General features: G+C 35.5%; 1 long non-coding RNA gene across 1 annotated transcript in view; it reads left to right on the forward strand.

The window, feature by feature from the left end:
- LOC115288988 overlaps positions 1 to 10,268 on the forward strand; it is a 17,836-nt gene extending 7,568 nt beyond the window's left edge. The window contains exon 2 of the long non-coding RNA XR_003907312.1: positions 10,109 to 10,268. This is a non-coding gene — a long non-coding RNA (uncharacterized LOC115288988). The remainder of the gene's footprint in view (positions 1 to 10,108) is intronic.
- The last annotated feature ends 2,324 nt before the right edge of the window (positions 10,269 to 12,592 follow it).

Genomic DNA, 12,592 nt, shown 5'->3' on the forward strand with positions numbered 1-12,592 from the left:
AAAAAAAAAAAACTAATAGGCAACCGACAGAATGGGAAAAGATGGTGGCAAATGGCATATCAGATAAAGGGCTAGTATTCAAAATCTACAAGGAACTCATTAAACTCCATACCCCAAAATCAAAAAAACCAGTGAAGAAATGGGAAGAAGACCTGAACAGACACTTCTCCAACGATACATCCAGATGGCCAACATGCACATGAAATGATGCTCGCTCGCTCTCTCTTTCTCTACCTTAGGACACAGCAAGACTATAGCCATCTGCAAACTGGAAAAAGTGTCCTCACAAAAACGTGACAATGCTGGCCCCTTAATCTTATATTTCCCAGCTTCTAGAAAAGTGAGAAATAAACTTTGGTTGTTTAAGCTTCTCACTGTGGTGTTTTTGTTATAGCAGCCCAAGCTAAGACATCCTTCCAAATAGTCCAGGATGTGTACTTGAACTTGATTTAATCTTCATAATAATATTGAGATGGAGTAGTGCAAGCAGAAAGAGGTAGAGGTCCCTGGATAAAAGAAAAATATAGCTCTCATGACATAAGAAAAGTCATTTTAGGCCCCCAACTCTCTTGTGAAATGAGGCTACGAAAAAATAGCCACTATGTGGCCAGGAAATAGCCAAAACATACTCAAAATAAAGACTAACCTGCTAACACCATTCTCGAGTTACCATTACAAGCTATAAACCCCTTTGAGCCTCAGATACTAAGCCACAGGAAGCCAGAGAACTGATGATCCTGACCATTGCTGGCCTTTGTGATTCGGACCTGGACTCCATCATCTTAAGATGACTTTTGCCTCAGTTCCCCATTGCACAGGCCTCTTAATAATATGTATGTACCCTTAGCTTCAAAAGTTCCCAATTTTGTTTGGGGGGATAGTGTTTTGGAAAAGATCCCCAGTGTTCTCCCTTATTGGTTGCAAATAAAACCCATCCTTTTCCTATTGTTCTGTTCAGCAGTGTCCTTTTTAAAAATGTTATTATTATTATTAATTTATTTATTTTTACTTTAGAGAGAGAGTGGGAGCTCCGACAGGGGTAGAAGGAAAGAGAGAGAATCTAATGCAGGCTGTATGGTCAGCATGGAGCCTAATGTAGGGTTTCATACCACAACCATGAGACCATGACCTGAGCCAAAACTAAGAGTCAGAGGTTCAACTGACTGAACCACCCTTGTGGTGTCTTTTGGCTTGACATTCCCCAAAAGGTGAACCCAGTTTTGGGTAACAGAAGTACAGAGAGTTTAGTTTGCTTAGTGTCTCTCTTTTGATGAGAACTCTTTGAAGCAAATTATACATCTAGAGCTTTTAGTTCACCCCCATGTCTCTGAGTTAGCCAGTTTTACTTCGTTAGAAGTGGAAATATCTCTACCATAAGGTGATTTGTTTTTGAAGCCCTCACCTTATCCACTATTTAGGATAACTGACATTTTATTCAACATTAAATTATTTATTATTTAGAATTACATGGCTTCAAGTATCAATTAGGAATGACAGTGAACTAAAAACTACATTTTTGGGAGGTGCCTGGGTGGCTCAGTCAGTTGAACGTCCGGCTTCGGTTCAGGTTATGATCTTGTGGTTCATGGGTTTGAGCCCACCTTGGGCTCTGGGCTGACAGCTAGCTCAGAGCCTAGAGCCTGGAACCTGCTTCGGATTCTGTGTCTCCCTTTCTCTCTGACCTTCCCCTGCTCTCACTGTCTCTCTCTCTCTCTCAAAAATAAATAAAAACATTAGAAAAAATATTTTAAAAGTACATTTTTTCTTACTCACTTTGGCAATTAAGATATTTAAAATAAGATAAAATAAAATAAGTATATACTTTCTATTTTTTCATAATCCAGAGTTGTAAGATAATAGCAGAGCTGATAATAATTAGTAGTCATAAAATTGTCATAATTAGTATCTTGCACACACTTAAAATATTAAGGAAGGGGAAAAAAGTATATTTCTCCTAGTGTCTGAACTTTAATAAATTCTTCACAATACATGAAGGGCAAGGGTATTTAAGTGCTTTCTTGGCCCTCTAACATTGAGACTAGGAAACTGAGGGGGTCCCATGAAAGACTGCTTTTTTGCTAACTTTATTCTTGTTAGGACCTTCACTTCTACTTTATACATGCCTTAATGCATGTCCTTCTTCTATAGGTCAAAGAGTTAATAATTTCTCTGGAGTCTTCTAGCACAATAAGTAACATCTAAGGGGTGACCAGGTGAGGTCATCACGTGCATTTCCAAAGACCACTGACTCTGGACGCCTCCACACTAAGACTCCTGGCTCCAGGGCATAAATGATTTATCAAGGATACCTGAGCACTCATCTTGTTTGGACCAGTTCCAAGAAGCTGAGAGGACATGCCAACCAGACCAATGTCCTCAATAAAAACCCCCAACTCTAACCAAAGATGAGATCTTCTCTCCTTTCCTTTCTGAGTTTCTCAGACTTTCCATCTGCTATACTCTATCACTTCGGCTATTCAATAAACTCTGCCCTTACTTCCTCTCAGTTTGTGTTTGATTTCTATCTGCAAGAAGTCAAAGACCATCTTGGCTGATCCTGTAGAACCCCCTTTATAACATAGGATGCAGTCAGCCTGCACCAATGGGACATAAAAAGGATGCTCCATGTTTTAACCAGTTACATCATTTAGCATTAAAGTGGTAGACTGTTGTTGTTGTTTTAATCAATTTGTTCTCTACAGTTTGCAACTAAAATTAATTCACCATTCAGTTGGGATTCATTTTCAATTCAATTTCTTGACCAAATTGCATTTTTACATTAAATTACATTCTTATGGATCTAAGTTGAGTGATTATAATGATTAATGAGGCCATGTAACTTTATAAATTAATCATAATTGGCCAGAGTGATTGGGAAGGTAAATCCCATTTTAGAGGATTGAATTTGAGAGAGTGCAGACAGGGTAGGTGGGTGAGGGGCTTTTACATTCTGATATAGATGTTTTGTGGAAATATTCATTAACTTAGAGGGATTAGTATTTATTCATTTGTGAACTTGTTTTCTTTAGCTCTAACCTATTTTTTTTTTTGGTAATGAATAAATGAATGAATTAGTGAATGACAGCAATTTTCAAGTGCTGCTTAAGATAGCAAAATAGCAATAATAATCCTTTGAAATAGACTATAATTTCCTACTAGGAAGAATATTTTTTCTATTCCATTTTGAGTGCATATTATGTAAAGAAGAAGAGTAATAAAATGTTCTATGTTTTTGTCTAAATACCTATGATTCTCATTCATATACACTATAGAATTTAAGATCATGAAAAAAATTCACTCTACTACAATGGATTTAAGTACTATTTTATTTTATTATTTTATTTAAATTTTTTAAAACATCTATTCAGTTTTCAGAGATAGAGAGAGATGGAGCATGAGTAGGGGAGGGGCAGAGAGAAAGGGAGACACAGAATCTGAAGATCCAGGCTATGATATGTCATCACAAAACCCTACTCTGTCCTCAAACTCAGGAATCGTGAGATCATGACCTGAGCTGAAATTGGATGCTTAAACTGACTGAGCTCCCCAGGTGTCCCGCCAACTACCATTTTAAAGTGAAACTGACTTTATGAATGCATTATAAAATATCTATCTATCTATCATCTCCAGGAAACATACATACCTTCCTTCCTACACCATTAAAATCCATGAACAATCTTGCTCACTATGGCAATGTAAATATCTGGCAGAAGACAACAAATAGTCTTTTATTCTTCATATTATTTTTATCTACTCCTCCTCTATTATGTTTGATACTGAGCTGCAGACACAAAAAGTGGATGTTGTTTCTATGTTTCAATTTGACAAGGCTAAGGGATACCCAGATAGCTGGTAAAATATAATTTCTCAATGTGTCTGTGATGGTATCAATGAAGAGATTCAAATTTGAATTAGCAGACCAAATAAAGAAGATCACTCTTACTGATGTAAGCAGGCCTCATTTAATACATTGAAGGCCTGAAGGAATAAAAAGATAGGAGACAGGATGAATTCACTCTCTTTGTTTCAACTGGGACATCCATCTTCTCCTGGCTTTGAACTTCAGGTGTCCCTGGTTCTCATGCCTTTGAATTTGGGCCGGGACTTACACCAATGCCTTCCTTCTGATTTTCAGGCTTTTAGGCTCAGACAAAAATCACATCACCAGCATTCCTAGTTCTCCAGCTTGTAGAAGGCAGATGATGGGACTTCTTGGCCTTCCTAACCAGGCAAGCTAATTCCTATAATAAGTCTGTGTGTGTGTATTATATATTCATATATTTATATCTTCTATTAGTTCTTTTTCTCTGGAGAACCCTGACCAATACCATAAGGATGTGATATCTAAGCATTAGGTCTAGGTTTTTACTTTCAAAAACATTGGGAAAGCCAATCAGACACCTATAAACCCTAGAGTGCTTAAACTTCTTGCTTGACAAGAATATAGATGGTGACAAGAAAAGAAATGTAGTAGTTGGGATACTTTTGGATGCAGGTAACAAAACAAACAAACAAATATAGTAGTAGCTACAAAATTTTAAACTTGCTTATGATAGGAAAAAAGTTGTTTGAAAGAATTAGGATAGTTTCAGCCATAGTAAGCCTTTTAGCTTAATCTCTTTGAAGTATTCTCAGTTCTGCCTTGTGCTGCCTTAGGTTCCTAGGATTGTAATAGCAAAGTTACTTAAAGAATTTTATTTTCTTCTTGTTCCAGAGGCTAGAAGTCTAAAATCAAGTTTTCAGGAAAAAACATGTTATCCTGAAGACTCTAGAATCCATCCCATGCCTTTCTCTTAGTTTCTTTGATACTAGCAATCCTTAATGCTCTAATCCCTCCTCCACTGTTATGTGGCTTTCTCTCTATGTGTTTCTCTTTTCCTCTTCTCATAAGGATGCCAGTCACATTAGATAAAGACATCCAACATAATAAACCTATTGAACATTCTTGTCTTTGTTTAGTTCTTTAAATGATGGGTATTTTTCAAAAGATACACAGAAAGGCTTACCAGGACATCATAAACTAGCTTGAATAAAGCCGAAAAACATGGCCAAAGACAGGATTCAGAACCTCATAGCTTCATCGGAAATGGGCCTATTCTGTTTTGCCATTACAATAATAATTTAAATTCTAATTAATATTTATATGTTAATTTTAGAACCCTATATACATTATACTACTAGCTTTTAATGTTTTATAAATTTTAGAACATTGGATTATTTTGACTATTACATCAATATAATTTATAATAATATTATCACTGACCTCAAGGGTAACATTTTTTTCTTGGTTAACTTTGATCAAAGCATGATGATTTTATCATAGTTTGTCTTGCTTCAAAACATAAATCAGAAAGGGTTTTTTATTTAATTGAGGTCTATAGTCTAACTATACCTGGTTTAGGAAATGTTGGTCATTTTATTTGCTCTAGAAACTACACTTAAGATTTATATGTAGGCAGCTTTTATTTTTTCATTTCCTTTAGTTTTCTAGAAGTGTCCAAGGAACTGTAAGCCATAAATTAATTAGTATTCTGCATATTTCTACCTTGAATGGAGAGACAGGATGTAAAACTCTTTATATAACGAACCAAGGTATTTCTCTGAGATGTGTTGTTTTCAGGTCTCCCTCAGCCAATACGTACACACTCAGTGCTTTTTCTCTAACTTTGTCTTGAGGATGTTGTAGAATTATGGAGATCTGTGTGTAAATGAGATAGTAAATGTAAACATTGTAACCTATGTACAATGTTGTACATAAAATATAAAAACAATTTAAAAAGATAAAAACTTACACCAGAATCAGTTTTTTGGGATGAAAATGAAAATGGAATAGAAAAACAGTCTTTCCTTCTCTCTCTCTCTCTCTCTCTCTCTCTCTCTCTCTCTCTTTCTCTCTCTCAAAGAAATAAATAAATCTATGGAACAGAGAAAACTCCTCGGCCTGGTTGTCAAATTGTATTTCTAGGTAGGTTAGAAAGCAAATAGAGTTGTTGCAAGGTGCTTTTCTAGGGGTTAGCAAGGAATCTAAATAGAGGAAAAGACAGGATAAAGAACAAATGGTGACAGAGACAGAGAGAAAATGGCTCCAAATCTCTGGTATAGAGTGGGATCTCAAATAATTTTTTTGTGATAGAAGTTAGATGTTCCAGTAACACTTTAACATCAGAACAATGAGTTGGAGAGATGGTAGAGTTATTTCAGAATGGAAGGATGATTCAAAGGAAGAGTGACTGCTGGGTGAAGATTGTCAAATACTGGTCAGAAAAAAATAAAACTGAAAAATATTACCTAATATTCCTTATGGCTTCATGTATTATCCTTTTTTTCTGTTTTAGATTCCTTTTTGATGTTATAAAAAGTCTTTAAGTCTATGCAATAGATCACTTTAATTTCTTTGCAAAGCGATAACCTGACATGCTAACAAAATAATTTTTTCTAAGTTTATTTATTATTTTGAGAGAGAGCAAGCACAAGCACATACAGAAGGGGAAGGGAGAGAAGGAGAGAGAGAATCCCAAGCACACTGTCAGAGCAGAGCCCAATGTGGGGCTTGAACCCATGCACCATGAGATCATGACCTGAGCTGAAATCCAGAGTCAGATTCTTTACCAAATAAACCACTCAGGTGCTCCTAAAATATCTCTTTTTGATGGCTCCCCAAACTGACCTGTACATGGTGCACATTATTGATATTAAGTATTTTTTTGCAAAGATTAAACAAACAGATTGTATTTCTTACTTTTCTGTTACAATAATTGAATTTTGAGAAGTCACAATAAACTAATATGTTGGAATGTTAGCACCACATTTCATACAATGTTAGAGATAATTTTACTTGCTAAATAAATATGGTTGGTTCTGAGTCCTACCACAAGGATGATAAACACATGGAAGTGTTATAAACAAAAGATAATAAAAAATGGCAGCGTATTGGGAAGAAAGTATAGAGATGTCAAATGAAATGTCACTGAAGTCATTGCTAACCAGAATGACTTAACTGCACAGTCTGGCACATGAGGAGAACAATACAATGAGTGGAATTAACAGGCATCCAAAAAGTCTCTTTTCTGTGTTAAAAGAGTGACTACAGAAACAAGCAGAAGAGCAAGAGGGACTCATAATCTCAGAAGTGCCAGTTTCTATATTCTTCACAAAAAAGTAAAAAAGTTGTAATTTCTATATATAATAAGAAATTACATTACAGCCATTTTTTAAATACAAACTTACAGTATGTGATTCACATAAATGAACCTAAGGTATTTTAAAAAGTTTCAGCATATAGTAAACACTGAAAACACATTACATATTTATGTTATTATAGTCAAAAAGTCATTGCTATATTGGAAACAAAATTACATATGATTCTCTAAGTGAAGAAACATGAGATATAGTATCTTTTTTTGCCCTACAAGTACCTGTATTTTCCTAAATCTCACCAAGCCACCCTTGATTAAAAGGTTCAACCTAGCAGATAAATTATAACATACTCTCTCTTTTGAAATCATACTTTTTAGAGAAAGACGTTTTAAGTCTTTTTGGGGGAAAACATTGTGCCAAATAGAAAGAGAGATATATATATTATTCATCACTTAACACATATTTACTGTAATTTACCTTGGTCACAGAGCAAGACAATGACAGAGATGGTCTCTGTTCCCATAGAGCTTACAGTGTCAGAGGACAAAGAGTATTGAGTTTCAGCTACAGCCCTGCCACTGTTTTTGGTAAATTTTAGCCAGGTATTGAATCATCTGGGGCCATGGTTTCTTATGGATATATGACGTAGGGCTAAGAGTATTTACGCTAAACAGTGGTTGTGACGATTTAATGAAATAAAATGCATATGACTTAGGTCCATATCTGTCATATAGTAGACATTCTCTTTGCTTTCTTTTTCAAACATAGTACCAATTAAATAATGTGATAGGTACAGAATCCAATGAGCACAGAAGAAACCAAATAAAATCTTGACTGTTCTTAATAACAGTTGAGGTGACAAGACACATGGTTGATGATTTTTTTTTTAAATCAGGGATTGATATTTTGGAGAGTATTAACTTCTTAGATAAGTAAACTTCTAAGTTAAAGAATGAAATTGTTCATACATAGAATTGAGTTCAACTGCTGAAATCTTCATATTTATGTAAGAAAGGTGTCTATTCACTACATTGTAGTATGAACTTTGCAATTTTTACCAAATCATGGGATTTAGGTATAGTAAGTCCTATGTACAACTTTCTCTGTGTGTGTGTGTGTGTGTGTGTGTGTGTGTGTGTGTGTATTTTTCATTGGTCTCATTTGCAACAGTATGGGTTAAGATCATGTATAGACTATGTTTTCAGGAATCATGAGACATTTTACATTTCACATGGGAACAATCTGTGTTCCTGGCCTTTTATATAATGGCATAATGTTAATGACTAAGTTGCATGTCACTCACTTACATAGGTTCATGCCCGGTAGAACTATGGTAATTATTCTGGGTCTGAATGGATATATTTCTCATGATCGTTTTTTTTCTTTTCAAGTCTATTTAAAATATTGTAATGTTAGTATTTTAAGTTGGCTATACCCAAGGGGAAATTACAAACCACAATGTAAAAGCTAGCCAATTTAGACTGTATTAGGTAAGTTCAGAAGCTTAAATTGAGAAAAAGAAAGATACATCACCTATATTTATCTTCCATCTGCTCAGAAACTGTTCAGATTGCCAACACACTGATGCATCATTTACTTATAATAATGTGTTAATCACAATAATGAGCAATCAATTTTCAGATGTTAAATGAACACTCAGAATAGGAAACCCTGTCATTTAGAAGGCCAGTTAATGAGAGCAAGGTGGAAAAATTGCTTGATTAGGTAGTTGACTTTTTTAATACAAATGTTTGTGTCACCATGAATTTAGAGTGTGCTAAACAATTGAGTTTCTTTATGCTGATTTTCAGCAAATTAAGGAGAACAGACTGCTTTGAAGAGGGATCTTCAAGTACAACTGCTTCATTGAGAGCCTCCTGAGAAGTATTTATTTCATGGGTTCTCCCACATAAGAGATTTTGCTTGCTTACAAACTGTAACTAAGTTTTTTATCATATAAATAGTCCATGGTCTAGAGAAGAGGTTGGCAGTTGGTTTTTAGCTATTTAGGTTGAAATAAATCAAAAGAAAGATAATATTTGTGACAGATGACAATGAGAAATTCAAATTTCAGTGTCTATAAATGGAGTTTTATTGTGCCACAGCTAAATGCATTCATTTACATATTGTCTATAGAAGTTTTTGTGCTACATTGGCAGAGTTGAGTGCAAAGTTGTTTCAGCTGGCAGAGCTGAAAATGTTTACTATCTTACTCTTTAGTTAACAAGTTTGTCAACCCCTGGTCTGGCAGTTATAAGAGTGTAAGTCCTATGGAGACAGGGGTGAAGTGCAACATAGAATTTCACTCCTGATTCTGCCAGTAGCTGAAATGGAACAAAATAGTTTATCTGCACATCTGCTAGGTTACCTTACAACTTTGAACTAATATTTAATTCATTCTTTTATGCTTAATTTGATTCTGCTCTAAAAGAAATAGTCTCAATCTTCCATTGGTTAATGTTCAACTTTTATTCATCTATGATCCAAAATTCTCAATTCAACTAAAAACAACAGACTGAATTGTATTTGAGTGTTGTTCTTGGATATTTTGAATGCAAAAGGAGGTTCATCTATGGAAGAACAAATTTAGGACTCATTGTAACCCACTATGCCATGTTGCTATTTTATATGCTCAGTGATAAGGTATGCTCTCCAGGTCGTTCATGTTAGAGTATGGAACCTGAGGCACACATGCATTCTCACCTAGCATGCCCAACATATAAAATAATCTCACTATGTTCACCATAATTATTAAGGCAATAATGACAAATATAATGATAACATAATAAACAACAAAGATTTATTGAAGACCCTTTTGACCTAGGTCTGTTTTAAATTCTTTATATGTATTAACGCATACAATCCTGACAATAATCCTGTGATCTACCTGCAATTTTATCTCCATTTTACTGATAAGCAAATAGAGGCAAAAAATATTTCATAAATTGTAATTTGGGTTCTCTATTTCCAGGCTTTGTGAAATTCAAGACCTCTGAAGTAAAACTTGAAATAACTTCGGAGAAGTGTCCTGATCACAGTGCTACTCTCTGCAGTTGGCCAATCTCCATTCATCCCTTTACTTGAATATTGCATTGGAATGCTGAGATTAAATCAAGATATCTTTGGGTTCATCTGTTGAAAAAGTATCTTATTGTTGCTCTATAGGTGAGACCACCCAAACTTCATAGAAACTAAAGGCTTTAGTTCCTTATGACATTGAAAAGGGATGATATATCAGATGCACTTCCGTCCACAGAGTTTTGAATGACTTAGTAATGAGCCTTTGTTAGTGATTCAATAGTATCACACTGCTGATGTGAATAATTCGACACTCTTCCTGTATCTGAGCAAAGTGGGACAATCTTGTGGAATATATAGTTCATCTGCATAATGTTCCCTCCAAGAAAAAACTACATTGTTATGCAAACAATACATATCTTTAGAAGGCAGATGCTCTATGCATGCCTATTTAAAAGATTCAATTATTGGCGTATTAATGTCTTCTTTTTTTTCTACCCTTAGTATTCTTTCCAGCCTGTCTCCTTACCCTCATAGCCTCAATCCAACACAGGTGGCCAGACATTTGGATTTTCCTGCCTCAAGGGAAAGCTGTTATTCAGGGATCAAAATTAGAAGACACTCAGGGGTGACTGGGCGGCTCATTTGATTAAATGACTGGCTCCTGGATTTGGCTCAGGTCATGACCTCACAGTGTGTGAGTTCACGCCCTGCTTCAGGCCCTGTGCTGACAGTGTCAAGTCTGCTTGGAATTTTTTCTCTCCCTCTCTCTTCTTCCTTTCTCTCTCTCTCAAAATAAATAAATAAAGGTTTAAAAATTTAAAAAAAAAGACAATACTTAGAGGCATCCTGCCTTCCTGTCAGTAATGAAGGAGAGGTGAGCCATGTAATTTGAAAGAGAGTGAACTGAAAACTCCCTGAGCCTAGAAAAATGACCAAGACCCTAGAAGTTGCCTTAGTAGGGGCTTCCCATTTCTCTGTAAGAGTCCCACAGAGGTGACTGAAGCTCAGAGGAAAATGGCATAATTGTAGACCTAGGTACACAAACCCAGTAAGGATGTCTATATATGGAGCAGAAAATACTAACAGTCCAGTTGTGGAATATCTAGAAGCTATTTTGGCTCAAACAGTACAGTGATTAGTGGTGACTGTGATGACTGAAGTCTAAAGCCCCTTCTTTCTTTTTTTCTAATTAAAAAAAAAGTTTATTTATTTATTTTGAATGAGAGAGAGAGAAGAGAAAGTGGGGGAGGGGCAAAGAGAGAGGGAGAGAGAATCCTAAGCAGGCTTCACACTGCCAGCATGGAGCCTGACACAGGGCTCAAACCGACGAACTGTGAGATCAAGACCTGAGCCAAAACCAAGAGTTGGATGCTCAACCAACTGAGCCACCCAGGTGCCCTCCTTCTTTCTTTTGTCAAGCACTACTTAGGCCTCTTTGGTTTGGGGGCAATATAAGGAAGGGACTAGCTTTTCAGTTAATTCCTGAGAAGAAATTTTCCTCTATTGTAGCAAGAAAGAGGCTTATAGCTGGAGCTACTTTGATTTAAAGAAAATAAATAAATGTGTCATCTCTTGCACACTTGAGACTGAGGGACAAAATTCATAGCCATTACAGAGATACATATGTACAGAACAAATTCTTCATCCGAATATCCTCACCTACGTGCCTTTATGTCATTCTCCTTTTGAGTCACATAAAACAATGCTTAAGTGAGAATGAAAAGGATTATCCATTTACAAATACATAAACTCTTACTTTAATTTCTCAGCATGCTACCTAAAAAATGGCACTTTGGCTTCATCTAAGAAGAGTAACAGCCTGTGCCTCAATTATTATTTTTCACATGTATTTCCATTAGTTTTAGACATGTTCCCTGAGGCTTTTCTTCTGCCCCATTGTTTTGTTTTGATTTTTTTCCCCTCAATATGGATGAAGACCAGAATTCTTGGGTTCTTTATCTTCCCAATGGAGTCATAGAATAGCCTCTGGCAGCCATTTAATTTCCTCCCACTGAAGTGCAGCAATTGGAAATACCCACCAAGTCCTCTCAGATCATATTTGGTATTTCTACTTAATTATTATTGGTGACAGATTCGAGATTCTTTAATGAAAACTTCTGTTGAGGGGCAATATGCTGTAATTTAATATGGAACTATTACCATGTTTCATGCTGCTTTCAAAAGGACAGGCAGAAATCAAGCTTTGTATTAAATAATGGTTTTTGTGAGGTAAATAACTAAGTACAGTGAATACAAGCAAACATTTCAGATTTCATTCAGATGAAGCCAAATGACCCATTCTATAAGACTTAAGAGAATTTAACTAACCATAAGCCTATGTATTACAGACAGATAAAATGTTATCTTGACTACTGTTAATGGCGTTTCTTTAATAATAATAATTTAGACTAAACCTGAATATGGTACTTTATTT

The sequence above is a fragment of the Suricata suricatta genome, chromosome 4 (genome assembly GCF_006229205.1).
Source record: "Suricata suricatta isolate VVHF042 chromosome 4, meerkat_22Aug2017_6uvM2_HiC, whole genome shotgun sequence".
NCBI lineage: Eukaryota > Metazoa > Chordata > Mammalia > Carnivora > Herpestidae > Suricata > Suricata suricatta.